The 22,474-nt window shown below is 41.6% G+C and overlaps 1 protein-coding gene across 2 annotated transcripts in view; it reads right to left on the bottom strand.

Annotated features, from left to right (window-relative positions):
- Positions 1 to 22,474, bottom strand: part of LOC125005371 (gonadotropin subunit beta-1-like) — a 101,477-nt gene that overhangs the window by 65,094 nt on the left and 13,909 nt on the right. The gene's annotated exons all lie outside the window — the stretch shown is intronic.

Genomic DNA, 22,474 nt, shown 5'->3' on the forward strand with positions numbered 1-22,474 from the left:
TAACACACGTCATGTAAAGACGGACAAACCTGATGAATGGACGTTTCATGAAGATGGGCATTAAAGCTCAACGTGGTAGTTCTAGACCATTTAACATATTTTTCTTGGAGACAACCTCAAGTGGCCACTCAGAGAACTGCAGTTTTTGGCACTGACAGCGTTTGCCTCAGTTTCAGCCCTGGAGACGACTGCTGGAGTCAAACCGAGTCTTGTAGTGTACTCTGACTGCACTGAGCCTTAGAAATAATTTAACCAGAGCAGAGAATAGCCTGCTTCGTTCTGTCTGACTACATTATGAGCCGTCTAAGGTTACCTTCACAGAAAATTCACAGAGATGTGCTGCATATTAAGCATTCACACAGAAAAAAAACAAACCTTTCATTCTCTTCTGTGTTATTCTCAGCGTTAAAAAAAATAAATCGAAATATTGCCACGCAATCTAGCGTTTGAACTAATTTGCTAAAGCTCAGCAGATCTCCCTCCCTGCCTGTTTTTGTCAAGCTGTTTTGTTTGCAGTTGGCTGAACTGTTGGGACATGTTTATGTACATCGCTCATGTCCCTCAGTCAGAATCAGCTCTGTCAGCAGGGGCTGAGTATCGCAGTGACAGAATGTTTTCACCCACGGTGGCCACGGCTGCTTTTGAAACCCGACGCTCCAGCCATTCATGTTCAACACTGTTTAAATATTTTAAATGGGTCCGTTGTGGTGCAATTACTTGACTCTTGGACAAACACCAGTTCATCCATCAAGCCGATGATGGACACCGTGCAGCAGGGTCTTCGCTGCAAAACACGCCAAGTTCTGCAGAGGTTGCAAGTTTCACCAAAAACCCGCGTAGAGTTTCGAGAAACTGAAGAATTTGTCGCGGATTTGTCTGGGAGGCCGATGTGTGATGCTGGGTTCAGGTCAAGGTGAAGAAAATCGTGTTATAAATAGAAGCGCACCCTTTACAAGTGTCTTCACAAAACAAGACGTCTGTCCAGTAACATCACCACAGAAGAACATCCACAATGACAAACCTAACCGCAAACACTAACGAGAGTTAAGGCTTGCCACACACTCAGACTACCTCTTTCAGATGACTGCGTCGTCACTGTGAGTGAACCTAAAGAAGCGGCGATGCAGAAAGTGTCATATGCTGCTTTGCTCATGCGGCACTTTCATAAAAATAATCATCGGTGCTTCACTTTCTCTTAATTAAATCAAGGGGATATATTTAAGTAAATGTGTGGCAGAGCAAAATAACAGTGTTCTCAGTTTAATTATAAACATCATTTTAAAATAGACGAGTCAAAGTGTTAAGCTTCACTCTCGTCACAGCTTCTGTCAGTATCTGCTAACGTCTTCCAGGAAAAGACCCCGTCGCTCGGAGGAGTAAGACGACACCTGCCAGGGAACAATATCTCGGCACATGGTCAGAGGCCGCTCTCATATAATCATGCCAGCGAATTCGCCGTTCGCCATTTCCCTTCTGCGTGGAAACCCGACGCCGGCGTACTGTAACGCCGGTCGCCCCTGAAACCCAATCACCCAAATCGGTACCTGCCCGCTCCTTTTCAAAAAACGCCGCCGCCGTCACCGAGCCGCGGATGGAAAAGTTGTCGGCAACAATAGTTTTTGCTGCTGCGGACAAACTGTTCTTTTACATCCACAAAATGTCAGCAGGCCTCCTGCCAGACAAATAAAGCATGACTCAGGCCAGTGACCTCCCCAGGGGAACATTTACCAGCTTCTGCACTTAGATCCAGTGGCGCTGACCTTGGACTTGCTCCTCTGGCGCGCTCCTTTCACTCTCAATTTATTAAAAACAATGTCAATGACACTGGATGGATGGATATGTTGTCATGGGTAGATATTGCGTCGCACGCTGCCGAGATGATGAACTGTGACGGACAAATAGTCATTGAGAGCGAGATAATGGGGCTCATGGATAGGTGGATAAACTGTTGGCCCTATAATGGATATAAAAACAGATGTCCTGTCAAATGGCTGGATAAAATTAATTCTCAGGGAAAGGAGAGTAAAGAGGAGGTGGAGAACAAGGCCCACAAAGTGAGAAGAAACCACGGTTTGGGTTGTCCTAAGTGTAAACTCAATCTAAAGGCGTTTCACTGCTTGAAACTTTGTTGAAAACAGTAAGGGGCACTATTCTTCTTTTTCATTTAATTACAGCTGCTGCATCCACACACTGTAACGATGTTCAAGGTTTTTATACGTTTAAGAGACAGAAAGCGCCATTTGTTCTAAAAATGTGAAATCCCAGAGCTGCACTCCTGAAATAGCGCCTCTGACAGATCTTCATCAATCTCTGACACGTCAAGATGTGAGAATGGATGGATGTCAAAGGTCAAAGTATCCAAAGCAAAGTATCTCAGTGTCGCGGCCTCTCGCACGTTTATGTGTGTGCTCGCTACTCTCTGTCACTGTTGTCTCCAAGGTAAGGTGGAGGAGAGTCTATTTCCGTTTGAGGATCTGCTCATGGTCACCAAGCGTGTCCTTTTTCGCCTCGTTCATCACTCCACTGCGGGCCAGGTAGATTTCTTACAGGTTTTCCTCAAAGAGAAGCCGATACGGTAAGGCAGCTGGGCTGCCGTCGAGCACCTCGTCACCCCCCGCACGTTAGCGGGCAGCGGCTCGATTCATTCCGTTTCAAAATCTGTGCACGCGTCAGACACCGCCAGAGTAGCTCGCTCTCAAATTGGTACTGCCTGGAAAGAGGGAAGAAATGAGGCAGTGATCTCACTGACATCTGAATTAGTCATGTGATCGGTCGCGCTCCGCTGGTCTGCAGGAGATCGATTGAAGCGTATTCCCCAAACCCGTAGGATGCTGCAAGCGGCGGGGAGTAACTTCGGGGGGAGAGAGGAGGCAGAAGAGAGGAGAAGGGAGGACGGTTTCATTGTTGAGAAGCACTTGGGTGAAGTGTATGAAGGGAAATGTCTCTTTGTTGTCATGGTAACAGGCAGTGTGGTCTGTAGCAAAAACATATCCCTAGCATAGAGGCTTGATCGGGATCCAGCGGCTCCTTCGCCGACTGCACAGCTCCACTCCTCCATTTTGAATGTGGGAGCCCTGATTGTGTTACAAATGTTTAATGATCCGCGAAGCTCCCTATCACACGAAACATACAGATCAGTCGAGCCGAAGAGAAACGCGGGCGGCCGTGTACGTGAAACTCGGCTGTAGTACTATCAGGGTCGATGCAGCCTTCATAAATAGGCGGTGAGTCACTGAGTTGTCGTGGGGAGCATGAGGAAGACGTTTCTTTTTATGGTGTGTGGGACTTCAGTGCAACCATGCGTAAAGGTGAGAGGAAAAAATGTCAACAACAATAAGATTTACTGTAAGGCTGATATCAAGTAGTGGAAGGGGTTAGATTTTAAGCACCGCCAAGTGTTAACAGCCACGGTCTCAGGATTCACACCACTTAAATATCATCTAATTTGATCACACTTATGCCCATAATATTATATTAATATTATAGCACTTTGAGATATCCTGAGGATTTATGTTCTGCAGAATAAATGCTGTTTATAGGCAGGGCCAATTGATTTCTGATGAAGGACTACTGATCACATTGACTACTGAAATGAAACAACGGCATTTGCAAAATACGTACATCGGCCTGGTAAGTGAATAACCCTGATGACTACTTCATGTTTTTCTGGGAAAACTGGGTCGTCACAAACATCAATCAAACGAGGTCACCTTCTTCCGTTGTTTCTTGGTTCCCGTTCTGATGCTCACTTGCTCGTTGTGTGTGTTTTCAGTACTGGGAATTGTGATGCACTTTGATACCTTTCTACCAGAAACGGCATTAACAGGAAATTTCATCAATCTGAGCTACAGCAGCTCATCAGTTAGATCAGACCACAATAACCAGCCTTCACTCCCCATGTTTGCCAGTCGGCCTTGGCTGCTCGTGACAACTTTTGCCGGTTTAATGCTCTTCCTTCCTCAGACCACTTTTGATAGATACTGACCACCATTGACCAGGAACACCTCACCTCATCACCATCTTTAGCCTTCTTCTTGAAGCACGTCACTCACATCACGTGACGACAAGGAGTATGCGATGGCGGAGAGACTGAAACGGTCAAAAGTTTGGCTTCACTTCACCAGAAGGGATTGTAATAGCGTGACACCACCAACATGCTGAAGCATTTGTCGCTGGCGCACAGCATTAAATACTGAGGCTGTCATGTGTTTGACAATCTCCAGTCAACGAGCGCAGCTATCGCTAACTCTCAGCAGAGCAGCGCTAGTTTGTTTAGAATCTCAATAAAACTTCCGTTGTTTACACGAAACCACATACGCCCATTTCTTCTAAACTGAAAATTCCCAAGAGGAATTGATAAGGGAAGCGATAAAGAATCGCATCGATAAGCAGAATCGATAATGGCATCAATAAAATCTTATCAATGCCAATCCAGAGTTCTGACCCACTTTTTCCTGCTTCCAACAGATCAACATTGAGGACAAAATGTTCACTTGTTGCCTCTTATATATCCGACCCACTGAAAGTATCATGAAAGTATCATAATCTGATAATCAATTTGTGGTCATAATGTTATGGCACATCGGCATACATTATCTGTTAAAATTGAAGTACAGAACATGATTTTTTGGGTGAGTTGAGGGGGGTGTAGTAATCTAAAGACCATATAATTAAAAAAAATAATATATATATATATATATATACAGTATATATCTTATTTTAATAAAGACTTTGGTTTGATCTTAATGACATGGTCTAGCAATCTCATTAAAGATGGATGATAACCTATTAGTGGCATGCCATTACAGCCTTTTGCATAATACCAAGAGCTGGATAAACATCAGTCTTTATTCAGTGTACCATAACCAAATGCAACACTGTTCTGTAATGACCTCCCATTATTTTAATATATTTATTCTTTGCTGCAAGATTCCCCAAGCCGGCATCCCGAACTAATACATCAACAGGGTCATTACAGTAACAAGCTGCACTCTAATAACCATCCAAGTTATTACTACCATATTTTATTTGCTGCTGTTAATATTTTTGTAAATTAATGGTCATATAAATGTTGTGGGTTTTAAATCTCTGGTTTTGTGCTTTCTCCCCTTGATATTATATGTAATATATTGGAAAATTTATATATAGGGGCTTGAATAGACGGAAGAAAAACATCAAGAAACCCCAGAGTGACGTGAAGCAGAAAGTTTTAAAGTCTAGGGCTATAAAAGGAAAATAACCTGCCAAGAATTAGGATTAAGTTCAGGTCAGGATGAGGATTAAAGCCTGGAGTTGTGAATAGACGGGGGTTTAGGAGTGAATGTTGCCTGTGGAGGTTGTCAAAAGTGTAGGAACACAAATGTGTGTGAGTGCGTCTGTGTGTGGGAGAGACACCATATCAAAAAGGAGGAAAGCCACCTTGTTTGTCTTCAAAGATCCCTTCTGAGATCGGGGACTCGCCACTTTTGAATGTGACAACTTTCCGACTTCCCTGTGAATGAAGCAAACACTAACCGAGAGATTTGCTTTTTCCTTCAAGGTACACGCCAGAAGAACACACTACGTCTTTTCTGCCGCACACACACGGAAGGAGGAGAGCGAGTGAGACTGTAGAAAACAACACAAGCAGAAGTAGTACGTGGCTGCCATTCACTCCTCACTGTAATCCCCTGTGCAACCTTAGCTGTAAGCTGACTGAAGTCTCCTTTGATTATCTTAGCGCATTGAGTGCAAAGAAACACATCCCGCTTCTCCTTCAAGAAGACATTGCTAAAATTAGCATTAACCTTTTTAAAAAAAAAATCTTGTTTTTCAGGCACAAAAATAGAAATCAAATGACTCGCAGGGAAACAAAAGCCTTCCTCCCATTCTGAACATCACACAGTCTGCGTCTGGGAGCTCGGGCTTTGCATAAAATGAGCATTGATAAATTTAGCAATGCTTGCGTAACTCGCGCTCGGTTCGAATCTTACAGATGAGGCAGAAAAAGATGTTTATTTCTTTTTCGGATTTCCTCTGCAAGCTAATATCTGCAGTAAAGCCGCAAACATGCGGCACCAGCGGCATGAGTGACAGCAGACGAGGAGAATCTACTATCTGCTGTCAAATGCCTCAGCATGAAGGTAACGTAATAGAAATGTTTGTTACCCCCCTTCGTCTTCCCCAACCTGCAGCCTCCACATGAACATCCACATCCATAAAGTCCACAGAAACTGTCAGCGCATTCTGTTGTTGCCTGAACTCGGCGTTCGCTACAAGGAGGAAACACTGACATTTTACGAAAAATTAATACATACTTTACGTTTTTAAAACTCAAAGAATTATCACCGCGGAATAGTTTACAAATAGCTCTGACAGTAAAAGGAATAAACCCTGTCAGTTCTGCAGGATGTGTTCTTTTCTCTTCACTGCATCCAGAGGCAAGAAACGCTCAGATGCACTGAAGCATGATGGTAAGAGATACCCATCAAAGAGTGTTTTAGCTGAGGAGAAGCCACACTTCTCCACCGTGGATGGACAGTCTCGTGTCAGCTTGAATAGCGCCGTGTACACTGTACACACAGTAACAAACCCATATATGGGTATTAATTCGAGAAATAGCCGTTTCGGTTACACACACACGCTCGTGACTTGGCTTCTGTTTTCGGCGGAGAGGGCAGACGGGAAAATAAACAGCGGCGTGGCCAAATGAATGTCAATTCATCTCATCACCGGGAAGCAATTACCTCTCTCTAGACTGCTGCTAAGCTGCTTCCCCGCTCCACGGAAACATCCAGAGACTCGAAGGGAGAACATACTGAAGGGCTGCACACAATCTCTTCCAATTCTCCCCTGGCAAAATGACCATCCAGCCATGCCAAATGTGGATCAGGAGCGAGGGAGAGAGACGAGCATAGCACGGGCAAAAGGAATACTGAGCATTACAATTCTAGTGATAAGCCTTGAGATACTACTCTGTCCACTTTGTTCAACATGAGCAGACACTGCGATGGTTGTGGGCCCAGTGAGCACTAGGTGGAGGGAACACTGGCTCTACGGCTACTTCTGATGATGCAACACCAACAGTGGAGAGCTGCAGCGATGTGCAGCGAGAATGACTTACGTAAATCTGTGGTGTGATACAGATATTTTTCTATTTGGAGATAACATAACTCCCCAGACAGTTGACTGAAGGCAGGTCTACACAGGTCTTAAAGGATACTGTGCAACAACAGAGCCACAGTTATCAATGCAACAGGACCGGTGGGCACCCAGGCCTGCTACTAGTGGATGTGTCTGATTCATATTTCATTTTGTCTATCCATTTGAGGGCACAATGGCATGTCTGAACCCTTTCTGAATGAGGAAATCCATTTGAGGGGTCATTCATGCTTTGGCACAGTACGGGTGAGTGTACAGTTTCATTATAAATCAACAGGATATGTATGGGTACTGCTTGTACAATGGGAAAATATCCAGTTTGCCAAATCTTGACATCGGAACATTTGTATCATTGTGTAGTGAATACATTTGAGTTTTAGACTGTTGTATAATTGGTCAATTTCATTATAATAACATTATTCTTATATTTTTCTTGGAATTAATAATATGGACTGCATTTCATATCTTCATGAAAATTATTTGAGATATAAAATAAAAATGAAATACAATTTTCTTATTTAGTAAAAGAAATTAAATAATTCCAGATGAACACAAAGGACAGAATATTATATACTACTGCTATACTACCAATACTACTACTACGATGACTACCCACTCCACTCAACCATATATTTCCATCAGCTGAAGTGATCATCAGGAGAATAAACGAAGAAAGACGGCAGGCGAACCCGCAGCTAACTACACAGCAACCTGTGGCAGATGTTGCATCGTTAACACAAATTGCATTATTGATGCACTCACATAAGTCAGTGTGCTGGATAAACGTGATTCCATGCAATAACACGGTGACAGGCAGTCACTCCAAATTTCTTCACGCCACTGAAATGTGAAGGACGAGGTATGTCAAACAGAGCCAGATGGAAAGCAACGTCCCTAAAGCCCACTTCACTAATTAAGGTCTAATGATATGTGATGTTAAAATCTCCTCCCCCAGCTATTTTCCACCACATGTTTCGGGTACATGACACTCACGACCTCTGGCTTCCGCAGATGCCGTTTCCAAAAAACACGAGGTGGCCTTTTGCTCTGTTTACTTTGTGCATGTTGACAACGCGGTGAATTTAAATGAGCTCTCTGTGTCCGCTTTACACCGTGGATAAATGGTCAGTGTCCCATCAGCACTTGTTGAAATCACATTTGCACTGATCTTGCAAATGTAACGTCCATGTCAACGGGTGTTTTCCCCAAACACCTAAGGTGGTTTGAATTTCATCTGAGCTTTCTTTTCAACACTACTGCGCACAACACAGCAGTTGCCAGAAGAAATCACACAAATCAGCTCATATTGACAACTAGGTTTGCACAGTCCAGTGTAAAGGCATTTTGAGAACAATAATATAATAATTGGGATATAACGGGACAACCTTTCTAAAAACACCCGACACATGTGATTGAGCAGGTGCCCAATAAACTGAGGCTATAATCCTCATCGCAGGTCCAGCACCCTCGGGCTAGGTTTACAAAAACGATTTACCCATTCAAAACAATCTTCATTTGAAACATCCAATATCGATTCTTATAATAAAGTGTTTGAAATAGATATGATTTCATTAAAAAGCTTGCTGCGGACTCGCAAGTGTGACTTTGCTCGACAAATCTTGAGAGACAGCTCAGTGAGATTAGTCCACATTCTGGACATCCAAAATGCGAGAGAACCTCCAACCCCGAGAGCTGATTTAAAAAGTATGACAACAGGGAAGAGAACACTTAGCAAAGCCATGTGAAACATTTAAAACAAAAGGTAAAAGTGAGAAAATTACTAGAAAAGATTGAAAAGCTTTGATATTGAATCGGATCAGAATTTTGTGAATCAAAGCCATCAGAGAGTAATGGCCCTAATGCACCATTTGCTACATGTTGTCCTTTTTCGCCCCCATCATCTTCATTCTGTGTATCTACCAAGACATGAGTATGTGTATAAAGATATGAGAACATAATAGTAATAATAATCCACCCTGATGTGATCTGTAACCACTTCTGACTGCGCTGACATAAAGGTCAACTCACAGCAAGTTTCCAAACAGAAAGATAATCGCTCGTAATGTGGTTTTGAAACCAAAAAGAAACCAAGTTTAAACAGACATGATCAAGAATCCAAAACATCTACATTAGCATCAGCTTTAAAAAAAAAATAATGTTTCACTCATGCTACATTAGCAAGCCTGTAGCAAACATGTGAAAAACAGCCTCTGTTTGAAATGCACCCCCATGCTCTATTATCCGCTGGAGGTCACCTGTCAGTTTGTCAAGTGTCTGTTCGGCGTTCATCAGCCTCCTGGAAAACAAACCCTTCGGCACAGGTACAGGTGTAGCACGGAGCTTCCCTTCGGATGATGTCAAACTCAACCGACAGCACCATGGCATCGATCCGAAGCCAGCGTCTAAGTGCTTTAAAATGAAATCCCAATGACTGCTGAATGGTGCTTACTATTTTTTCTCCTCCTGGGTCATTATGGTTTAACATGCTTAATTCAATCACTTTAAGAAGTGCGACGGTGGTCATTTCAGAACTAATTCCTCTATTATTAATATCTACAGAAGGCTTCGATGTATGCTGTGAGATCACGCTGGCTCATGAACTCACCGTCTCTGAATTCAATGAATAAACGCTGCTTCTTGAACATGTACTGTTCTACCCAGTTTGAGGTAGAGGAGACACAACATCACGGCACAAGTGACTGTTTGGGATTATTTCGTTGTTAGCACTGTGCAGCTAAAGAAGCATGTTTAATATTTTACCAGGCTATGGTTCGCTTTGATCTGTCTTGGCGGGGAGTATTTTCTGAGACACCGAAAGGCAACATCTCGCATTCCTCTGCTGGAACGTCTCGGCTCCCAAACAGAAAAGATGGCGCTGAACACGTGTTGCAACACTCAGATTCAAACAGGCTCTGAAAACCATTAGGTGATGTCCACCTTGAGAAGGGAACAAAGCCCCCTGCTCATACTGACACTCCGCACCACAAACAAAAGGGGAAACGGAGCCAGAGAGAAGATGACAGGGTCGGAGTCATCTTCCCTTCGTTCAGGGAGAACGTGGAGATGCAGAGAGACAGAGCGAGATGGTGAGACAAAGGCAGAGGGAAACAGAACCAATGATACAAACAGAGCAGGGGGGGGGGGGCTACAGCGTGATGTACGCCTGCAGCGAGCGTGTCCCTCCTCGTCTAGACTAAATCAAACATCAATTCATAAGTTCCTGCTGCCTGGAAGCTTTAAATCGTGCACACAAACAAATCCAGGCATTCAGTGGTTTTGTGGCAAAGTTCTACATTCTTCCCCCTTATTATTCTGATGTATTTGGAGGAAATTGCCTTTGATTTGACAATATCCCACTTTTATATACAACTTTTGATTCAAACAAGGAAATATATTCATGTAAGAAGTCAAGGCATCTAAAATAACAACAAATAAATCTATTAAACCTGGAGTAAATCTACCACCCACTTTAGCAGTGTACTTTACTATTGTTACGTGTTTTCATAACCTCTCAAAGCTTTTCTGTCACTTTATTCCCTTATTTTTATATTCCAGCTGCGCTCTTGAATTTCCTTTCTGCCCATTTCGTTGCTGCTGCAGTGACAGAATTCCCCCACAGGGATCAATAAAGTTTCATCTCATCTTATCTTTTATGAATCCAAGCACAAAAACCATCAGTAACACAAAAGACACAGTGATTGTGAAGTTGGGAACGGAGAAGGGACCAGGAAAACTGGACCCTGCGCTTTATTCTTGTAATCAAATAATTTGCATTAGCAAATTTGTTTTTAAGCGGAAACTGCAAAGGTGCAGAGATTATGTGTTCAACACATTCACTGCCGACAATTTTCCTACAATATGCATACACAAGTAGATGACTAAAATGATTTCTGTCCTGATTGAATGTCAGAGACAACAAAGGTTATGAGACGAAACACTAACTCTGCACCTCAGAGAAAATGGTCTTAATCATTCTGTTTTGACAACATTTTAATGATAATTTGAGACAGAATCAGCCTCATTGCATGTGTTTTCTAGCTTGATCTGGGTACAAAGTTGGCATCGACCACAGGATTCGTGAAATGGGTGGTGGCTTCTTGGCCTTGCCTGACTTGCTCTTGTCAAAAATGACATATACAGCGGTGGTACGTGAGTGGAGCTATGATGGAGAGTGGCACCTATAGGGACGCAGCTATGCCTGTGACAACACGGAGGACACCCAAAGCATACTTTAAACTGTTAAGCTAAATAAAAAAAAAAAAATCACTCTTGTATGGTGATAGAGATTAGCTATAGAGATCAAAACATGTCTTTTGTCCCAGCCTGTAAACATGTTTATTTCTGCTGTAAAGTTGTAAATTTTAATCATTATAACAAAAGATCTATGGGTCATGACTCACATTTCGAGAGCGTCTCAAGTGGCGGTTCAGGGAACTGCAGTTATTGCCATTCTTTTTTTTTTTTTTTTTTGCACCCAAACAATGGATCAGTTGACAAGCAGTAGCAAATCAATACCATTAGTCAACTTAAAAGTGAGGCAATCGCATTGTTTTGATATCATTAAAAATAAAACATGGCAATAAAAATATAAAGGGCAATGTCATTAGCAACATAAACTTTTTATTCTGGCAATTTCAGACTATCCCACATTTGTTAAGCTTGGCTCTACATGGGCATGTTCAGCTTACAGCCTGGGTCAAAGCAATAAATCATTAAAACACAACTTGGGCTCAGCTGGTTATGTAAATAAAAAAGTTTAACTTCTTAAATTCGGTTAATGTGTCCCTCATTAATACGATTAATCTACTACACGAGAATACTTAAAATACGCTTAAGTAATAATCTAATTGTTATGAAATGAGTGAGTTGTTCCTAACCAAAAATAATTTGCAGAGGTATCCAAAATGTGCTGATATTTACTGGCCAGGCTTATGATTTCTCAGCTGACGGCTTATTTCATCAAGGATGAATAGAATTTAGCGAAGACCAGGGAGATTAAATGCTAATTGAGGAGTGCCAACCAAAACGAGCTGGCTCACCACAAAAGTTTTGAGGAGCGAGTTTCCAGCTGCCTTCTGTTTGCTGCTATTGATCATCAGAGGACACAGACTGGCAGGACATAGCAGTGCTGTGGTGGTCCAGATCGCCAGACTGGTTCTGGAGAAGAATAAATGTCTCTGCTGCTTTATTTAGATACAGTCTAATGAGCTCTGCATAAAGCTTCAGCGTGTTTTTGTTTTTTTTTCCTTGCATTCTAACCCATCCTCCGGGGAATTATTTAAGAACATTGTGATACTGGACATGTCTGACAAAGGCAGACCAACTTATGCCAAGCAGTTTATTTATTTATTTATTTATTTTGGGGAGGGGGGTTTATTATTTTTTTTAGTTGCTAGAGAGCATAAACAGGATGTAATAGGATGAATGAACTTGTGCCACTGCAGAGGGGACTATGACCAGAGCAGATGACCCCACCCCGTAGCCATGACACTCCTTGATGGCCGTCACAGTCACACACACAAAAAACAGTCTAGGACCAACTAAAAAAATAACATAAAGAACAGCACAAGGTGTTGGACCTGGCTTCCAAAAACTACATCCCAAACTGATCAAGTATCTGTGGGATGCACTGGAACAAGCTGATCCCTAGAAGCCCCTCCCCTCAACCCACAGGACCCAAAGGCCCCAACTAACAATATCAGGGATGCCAGACACCACAGGACACCATTCTCTGATGAGCTAGAGAGACCTAGACAATATCAGCTAGGTAGTCATAATGTTATGCCTGATTGGTGTATATGTATAAATACACCGTATGACTTGCAAGGCAAAATTGTGACTGCGGTAAAAGAGAACGCCAAGCTGGTTTCACAAGCTGCTCGGTGATTGTACTGGAGTCGGCTCAGCCAACATGAACATATGGCAACAGTGACAGCACATGTCTTAATGTTCCTGTTTTCACCCACTGATGGCTGCATAACTGGTGACAAAAACTTTCCCTCATTTACCCCCAGTTCCCGACGCTGAAACAAGACAGTAACAACACGTAACTGTCTTGTCTTGTTGTCGTGACACGGATATTCCACTCTTTCTCTGATCCTCGCCATTATCAGGAGGGGAAAACATGAAGCGATGGAAGAAAGCGGCCAAGTCTGATGATCTGGTTTTCTTTAAGGTCACGTTCATGGTTCGGTTCGTGTGCGTCATTTAACTGCGGAGCACATGGTATCGGGAGGCACGAGGGGAAGAAGGCAAGATGTGGAGGCAGTGTGATTCTTCGGGCAATGTTCTTCAGGAAGACCTTGGCAGGACCTAAGGTCTTTACTTTGATACATATCATCTACTTAAGCATTGTTGCACGTAACATCCATTGCATGGAAACAGTGCACACTGATGGCAGTGGCCTCTTTCAGCAGGATAAAGGTCTTGGCCGCAAAGAAAAACATGTGCAGGAATATTCTGAGGAACACAACCTTGAGTACAAGGTGTTGATTTGGACGCCAAATTTGCCAGCTCTCAGTCCAGCTGTGTGGGATGTGCTGCAGACGACCCATGGAAGACCCACTGTGCAACTTTCAGAACTTATGACGTACATGAGGCGGGTGGTCGTAGTGTCTGTTGTCATGGATGATCAAGGAATTATTAATTTTATCATGCAAAGAATATATTTGTAGATCTTAAAGCTGCACAAATGTTCATTAAGGTTGTTGCAGGAATACAACCTCAAAGCAAATCCTCCTGTTACACAACAGATTCTGTCAAAAGTTGCTGAAGACCGAGTTGCACCACACCTCACACGCCAGAGTGCAATGAACCTGTGCTGAAGATAAAAGATGAGCATTGTGTTTTGGACAACTCATCCACTTTGTTAAGAGCAGTGGTTGGTTTTCTTTTCGTTCCCCTCCTCATTTGTTCTTACTTAAAACAAGGTTAATGTAGCAGTACAACTTGCCTGAAGTGGAATTCATTAAGACATGAAAAACAACATATTTTTACACCACATCCTTCAGCAAGGGCGTTCGTGGGGTGTTTGTTCTTTTGTGTGTGTGTGAGTGTGTGTTTGTGTGAGAAAAAGACAGTTGTCATCCCGTTGAAACGTGGGGATAATCTGTTAGCCGCTACTGTGTATGTTGTGTTCTTTTGGCGTCTTTAGCCTGCACACAAAAGATGAATTAGTCTCAGTTAACAAAAGCCAAAACTTGTCAATGGGGAAAAGGCAATGTCACTAATAGGCTTTCAGAGTTGGCCCGGCTTTCCAACACAAATATGATGTAATATCATCCAGTCAAACTCAGAGATACAAGTTCATGATGAAGGAAACTTTACGAAATGGAAGTCTATATGAAATAAGAAAGAGACATGAAGCACTTCTAGAGCTGCATGAAGGCATATTTTCCTGAGAAATCCTGCTTGTGTCCCTGACAATGTATAATGTATTGGCTGTTGTGGTGTCTCACAGTGGCTCTTTAAGACGTAAAAACAAAACATTTACTTGCAAGAATTAACCGAAACTAACAGAAGCACAGTACTAAAGCTCCACCCAGAGATCCAGCACTGCTGCTGCTCCCTCTCAGTTACATCTGATTTTATTGTTGTTATGCAAATCACTGAAGCTCAATACACAGCTGTTACACAAGCTACAGAACACAGCAACTACAGAGAACATTGAAAACAGAATAAAACGAGGGATATATTCATTATATATAATATATATATTCATTTTATATTTTAATCGAAACAAAGTCTGAAGTTAACCACAGACCTAAATATGTAGCTTCTTATTCTTTTTTTAACAAATCATGAGTATAGATATATAAAAACACACACAGATCAACCACAACATTATGGCCACAGGTTTAATATTCGGTCCCACTTCTGCCACTAAAACAGGCCTGAGCTCAGTTTGATGGTAACTTCAAACCATTCTTGAATATGTTTGCTCTGTGTGGCAGTGTGTATTATCTAAAAGACCAGTGCCATCTGAGAAAGGGCTTTTCATGAAAGGATTTACATGGTTTGCTCCAATACCTATGCAAGTGGCACATGTCCAAGTTACATTAACACGAATGGCAAGTTCTCCGAGCAGAACCGACTCTAACACACCTGACAGATTCAACTACACACACAAACTCCATAACACGCACTGTAGGTGACTAATAGTTCATCAGGTACACTGGTGACAGTCCTGTACTAAATCTTATCTTCATGAAAGTTATGGTATTTTGCATTTGTTTAAAATAACAGAGGTGCTGACAGAGCTGTGTTTTTTGCTTTTTGTATGGCGGCTGTGGTTTGTAGTACTGTTGAACTGTATTGTGTTGTACAGGCACATGTTTTTTCTGTCATTTGACAGCCCTTTAGTGAGTACAGTAGGCTAAATACCTCCATACCTACCTCCAGAAAAGGTCAATACAACGAATAAATAAATAAAGTACTGCAATAAAAGACATCATTTGTTAACAAAGAAGCAGCATAGCGTGTATGTATCCACAATAACTGGAAACTTGCATGTCTCCACTATATGACGCCTTTAAGAAATTTTAATATTTGCTCCGCTATACTACGGTCTACCCAGCTGTTTGCATGACATGTTTTTCAAATGAGAGAGAAGAGAAGGCTCTGTCTTCCTCTGTCTTCCACCCCCTTATAAGTATTAATCTACCAATCATAATACTGATTTGGACATAACTTTTGATATGTTTATCCTGTCCTGTGACAGCTGAACGATCACCCCAGACAAATAATCTAGAGTTAAATGGGATTTGTTCCTCTGTAATGTCACACAGATTATCATACAAATTGGCTCAGAATCGTTGGACTTTGTCAAAACGACCATAAAACATGAACTAAATTTCATTCCTCAGATTTGCATCGCCAGCAATTTGATGTGGGTAATAATCCTGACTAATCTAAATAATATGGAGTTAGTCCAGGAAAAACTATGTGCAATTTTGAATTGAATGAGGCGTCCTCTTGCATCCCTTGCTTTCAATTACATCTCTCAAAAATGATCATGAAGCTAAGATTTGAGAATTGGAGAAGATTGGAGAAGCTCAGCACCTTTCCAGCTGCTACCTCGGTCCTCAAACACCAGATTCATGAGGCACAGACAACCATTATCGTTTTGGCTGATAAAAATGACCCACATCTGTCAGCTGCCAATGTTTCATTAGCTGAGCGAAGAGCACCAGCCAGTGATGAATGGATCTGCCTTGTCTGCTCAATGTGATGCTGCCTGGCTCGCTGTCCGGCACCGGGACGCCTGACAAGAGTAGTCACAGCAAAACAACTGAGCAAATGTCCACTATTTGGTCAAGTTGTGCTCAAATGTCCAAAATCAAGGAATGCAAAGGATCTTTAAAATTATTTTTGCTGTAATAAAGTTTTTTTGTTAATGTATTAGAACCATCTTTGGATAATTAAAAAGAATCTTGATTTTTAAACAAATGTTCGCAACCTCTCACAAAAACCTCAAACTGCTTTGACTAATGAAACAAATATCACACGCCCCATTTTCTACTGCTTGCATCAGATGTGTGTGTGCGTTTCATTAGTGGATGTGCCTCATATAAATTCATATTGAAGACAGTCATACACAAAATATCCAACAAAAGACATATACAAAAGAACAAAAACATACAATCCATCAACTCATTAGTTAACAACATCATAACATCATCATCTCTTAACTTAAACGTAAATATAACACTGAATTGTTGTCTTTCCATCTATTAATTAGGTATATATTTCAAAATAGATTTTGTGTCTTTTTTCATGTTAAATTATGACGACATCAGTGGTGGCTGAATTCAATGTAGCTGTTCTATGGTGCTGTTGTTCTCAACACAAAAATTTAAATCTCTTGTCAACTTGTTTGACATGGAGTCTTGGTGACGACGAGCCTTTTTACACGTTCTGGTCATCCATGAGCAACTGTGACCTAACTTTTCTTCATGCACCGCTGGCACTAATCAATGAGAAGGATCGCACTGCTTAGCTGTTCATCAGAAGTGATGAAAGTAAACCAAACTACAAAGAAGACTTTTCTAGTCCGAATTTTAAAATAAAAAATTTCACAACAACATAATCATCTGGAATGAATTAAGTACAAGCAGAGTGCAGGATTCAGGACAGTTCTGACGCTAGTAGATTTTCCAGTTTCAGTTGCGGTTTATTAAAGTGCAAATTTTGTGGCCCAGACATAGATGATGAGAAGTGATATTATGCCACTTTGGTGCATCTGAACCTTTAGTTTGGAGCTAACTCCGAGTAACTAAATAAGACTTCCAAAAAATAATGGCTATAACACTTTTCTCCTCATTAATATGACACCAGTGAATGTCCCACAAAGAAGTACAGAATATTAACCGATCACACCAGTCGACCATGAGATACTGTGCATCCTTGCTCATTCTCACTCTGTCATGCTCACAGAACACCTGAATGAAAATGATCTATCTATATGAATATAAAAAGGAGTTGCTCCTGTCCTGTAAATGTTGCTGTTATAGTTTACTGCTCTGCCATAAAAATGCAAAGGCTCACCGAGGATGTAAATAGCAGTAAAGATGATTTCTCCAAAAATGTGAATTTAAAGCCCATCAAAGTAGCTCATCCTCCTCATCTCTTAGTGCACTGAAGCTGAGCTGCCTGTTGGATGAAGTGGATTCCCCTTAGGTATTTTATCTGCTGTGTGATAAAGTCCCTGTTATTTTTTCCTCCAACTATCAATAGTAACAGCACTTATTTGTTATTTTGGACATAAAGAAAAAAACAGAGCGAGTGAACGAGTGACAGCGGGGATATCTGTGGATCACCAGCCTCCATGTGTAGCACGGTCTTTTGTCCCTCTCTTTTGGCTCTAGGACTTCTATGCACACGACGTAAAAAAACCAAAACTCTCAAAATAACAACTAACACAGACCCTGCTGGAGGAGAGTCCTAAAGATAACTGGGGACAAATTACCATGATGGATGCAGTGTTTCCCTCACCAAATCACAACAGAAGTCGTTTCAGTTCACTTTCCTATAGCACACATCTGGACCGTGTTCTTTTAACAAATAATGTGGTTACGGATCTAATTTAAGCGAAGATATTTCATTTCATTTTCTTCGCTTCTCCTCCGCTCTCTATTTTAGATGGACGTACACACAAACAAACATGTGAAGACACACCTACAGCCAGAATGCCAGAATAAAACCGGACTAGCAGGGCTAATGTGGGGTACATGGGAGTATCCCTGTCAAGTGTAGGTGTTCTTTAACGCAACTCAGGGCTCATTCAAAATTCAACTTTCTGAATGCAGTTCACATGGAATGGTGAAAATCGAATAACTGATGGGAATATGTCGTCCTCCTCCACACTAGGTGTTGATTTGTGTCTTTTGAGCTGGTTAATACGGCCCCTTTTCCAGTTGACATATTACATCATATAATAAACAACAAATGGCTAATAGTACAGCTTTTTTAACCACGTGCATAATTGGAGCTCTATCAGCCTGATGTTGCACCCGAGGCACAATGGCATTAGGATGTGTCCATGTAGGTGTACACGCATTATCTCTATTTACCTTGGCCTTAGCGTATTTCACGTTTTCTGTGTTGGTCTTTTGAGTTTGCTCTTTTGTTTAGTAGGAGGAACCCCTTTGTTTTTTTTTGTTTTTTTTGCTGTTATTAAACTCCCCGGTGGTGGTGATTCTGATTATCCCGGTGTGACCTTTGGTGGGATCCTAAGTTTTTGAAAAAAAAGCTGTACCTTTTGTTAATTTCCATAGTTCCTCTTTACTTTGTCACCTCAAGCATTTAACCTCCACTGGGTTCCTGTATTTTTCTTTTTAGTTCCTACAAACTGCACATTGTGTTGCGTCTCTTTTCCCTAGATTAGATGAGCAAGGACGTAACAATGCAGTTCCATCTATACATGAAACATATTCAGGGCTTAAAATAAATAAAGTAAATAAATTAAAATATATGCAGCAGTTTTTTTTTTAAAGTTTTTCTATTTTTTTATTTTTTTTTTTTTTTATTTTGGAAGCAGTAATTTCTGAGTTTGACAACTGAGAGCTTGTTGTCCAAGTTGTCTTGAATGCAGCATCAGCTGCAGCTGGATCTCAACCAGACAAGTTTTGGAGCCCAGACTGGGAACCACTGATCTAATAGACCTAACAATAATTAATGGTGGAATTATTTTTCTAATCCTTGTGGTGGCGATAATGAGGGACAGATGAGAGCATCGGTGTAAACTGGCAGCTGACAGTTATTTAACCACCGTTATTTAATCACATCTGACAACAGGTGAATGCACTGCTGCACCTTTCCTTCACACTGCTAAACCGAGTTAACACAGATATAAGTTGTTTTGTTGTTTATCGTGCAGCACATTTAAAACCCCAGTTAAACAAAAACATCAAATAAAACGAATGGCTCTATTTGACAGGTAGATTTGAGAGATGGGAGATACTAGGATGAGAGAAGAGGTGTGACATTTTCACAAGCTGGAATTTCACCTGGGCTTAATTTATGGGACGTCCACTCAACCAGAACTACTGAGGTGACCCAGCCCATATTTTCTAACCTTTATTCTGCTAGATAAGAAAAATGTAGCAATCAGACAGAGAGATAATAGCTAATGTGCACACGGCCCATTAACTGCTATGAATGAAAGATGATGATTTTAAAGCCCAGAGTGTAAATGTTTAATACATTTTGGATTAATGTAGCTCTGACCAATAAGCGTAAACATCTAGATCAGTATATTAAACCAAAAGAACACTAGGAATGCTGGGAGAATGTAAAGTGAGATTTCACTAAAGTAGAAATGCACTTGAACTTGCAGAATAAATGATAGAGCCTGGGAGGGTTCTCATTCATTCAGGTCATGGTATATCCTGGGCCAAAAAGCCCACTTGTCTTTGATGTATAAGTTATACAGATGCTTACCCAGCAGCGCATGTATCGGTTTGTGTTTCAGTTTGAAAATTGCTGTTTTTTTGTAAAGTAAGTATAATCCCTGTGAAATGATTCTCTCAAACCAACTTCTGTCAAATCCAAGCACCCGGAAATCTCCCGCAGCGCACCGCGTCGTCCCGGTGGCCACTTGGCCCAGAATCAGCACGACAAGTTGTTAATCACGTTTGGTCATTTATCTGTCGGAGTCAGCGCAGTGAGACGGACAATTCCCCGCAACACAGTGGCCCGGCCGTCTCCAGCTGTCCGGCCGAATGGCTGTCGGGTGTCTCAAAGCCAGCGTTCACAGTTTGGGCCTTCTGACTCACGCACTTCGCGATGTCAGTCCAGCGGCTTCAACAGAGGCACTTCAGCCGAACACCTGACGGTCACCGAGCAACACTTTTTATTCATCGAGGGGTTTTTTTTTGGCTGCCTTAGCACTGTAGCTAGGGGCAAGTGGCTGAAAAATCTTAATGTCAAGCACTGTAACAGAAAACAGATCAATAAAATAAAGAAATAACAACCAACTCCAGTCAGAAGAAGTCTATTTTTTGTACAATTTATGCACAAAATGAATAACATTTGCAGTACATGTGACAAAAGAAAACAGCCCATGCCTACGTTACTCTTTACTGAGAATGGCTGTAAAATCTGTGTTTGGACTTAAATGACACACTTATTCATACATTTTATTTCCCGTGACCTGTAAATAAGTTAGACCTGTCAGAACAATCACAATGCCTACAACGCTTTGGTAAATCTCTACACAAAATGCTTAAATATCCCCCAGAAACACTGGGAGTGAGTCACTGCGCATAAATAAAATGTTGATCCCAAATCATAATTGTAAACAGCACAAGTCAGTGTTTATCAGCTGGGGAGGCAGGTAGCCCGAGGTAAAACATGACGTTACATCTGAAGGAATCAGCGTGTTACTTCCAGGCCTGGGTGAAAACTTACATAGTTTATTTTTTATGTCTGGCTTCGTGGGCTGTGCAAAGATTGGGATTTCCAATTTTCTGGAACAACTGTACAAAATAAAGTAAATTTGAAGCCATGTTAACAGGAAATATGCCGGGACAGAAATCTGTGTGGAAGTGTGCAGGAGGTCTTGCTTGATTTGTCAGCTGACACCAGGAATGGAAAGGCCAATGTTAATTATTATTAAAACCACCACTCCAAGCATTTAAGAAGCCCAGACATCAACAAACTACTGGCATCGAAGGCCGACTGTGATGTCACCTCAAGTCGCTTGTGTGGGCAAAAAGTTTGCACCTGAACACACCACAAAGACTACAGCCAACAGTGAAGCTGGTATATCCTGTGCTAAAAGGAATTAACTTCCTTTAACCCATAAACTGGAAGAAGTACTTTTAGATGGGAGACTAGGAAACTAGGAAGAGCTACAATACTCAAATGTCCTCAGTCATTCTGATCAGTTTATTTGTTCCTGATCCTACTGTCACAAAATCATTTGTGCATTTGAATGTTCATTTCAAATGAAATAGAAAAGCCTTTTGAGCTTTTATTGCTTCTGTTTTTTCTTCTTGTGCTCTCAATTTCCAAGATTAACAATCAGAGAGAACATCATGCTGAATCAGCTGAAAAGCCAGCCACAGTGGTTCGACTGGTGCCAATGGTGAGAGACAATTTTCGGAAAAGCTATAGACAGACAATAGATAAACGATAGACAATCTATGACATCCTCACACAGGGACACGGCCCACTGTCAGCTTGGTGTGTCCCTAACAATCATGGGAGATTGTGCAAATGAAATTCCATGGAAACCACAATCAGTGGCGTTTGCTCCTGGAGACCAAGGGAAGCCATGCTTCCTCTCTTTTATTGTCTCTGTCATTAAATAAAAACAATCCTTTTAGCAGTTTCAGCAATTCTTCTCTGTTGTGTCACTGTCATCTCTTCCTCATTTCTCTTCTCTAATTATTGAGCATTTTACAATGTACAAAGTATAACAATGCCACTAAAAAAGAGTGGTGAAATATGATATCACACTGTTGTCCACAAGGAGGCCATGCAAAGAAAGACTGATGAATCAATCAGGTGAGGCTGCTGTCATGATACTGCTCAACTGTGATTGATCAGGACTGGGTCAATAGACACCCGCCACTCTTCGGCCTCACACCAGACAAACAGACAAACAACCATATGCATTCACACTCACACCTAGGGTCAATTTAGGGTCACCAGTTAGCCTTAACGGGCATGTCTTTGGAGGTGGGAGGAAACCGTAGTACCTAGAGAAAACCCACGCAGACACAGGGAGAACATGAAAACTCCACCCAGAAAGGCCCGAGCTGGACTATCATCAAGCAACAACTTAAGATAAACTCTGACGGCAGGCCAACGCCTAAACTAGAACTTCGTA

Source organism: Mugil cephalus, chromosome 3 (genome assembly GCF_022458985.1).
Source record: "Mugil cephalus isolate CIBA_MC_2020 chromosome 3, CIBA_Mcephalus_1.1, whole genome shotgun sequence".
Taxonomy (NCBI): domain Eukaryota; kingdom Metazoa; phylum Chordata; class Actinopteri; order Mugiliformes; family Mugilidae; genus Mugil; species Mugil cephalus.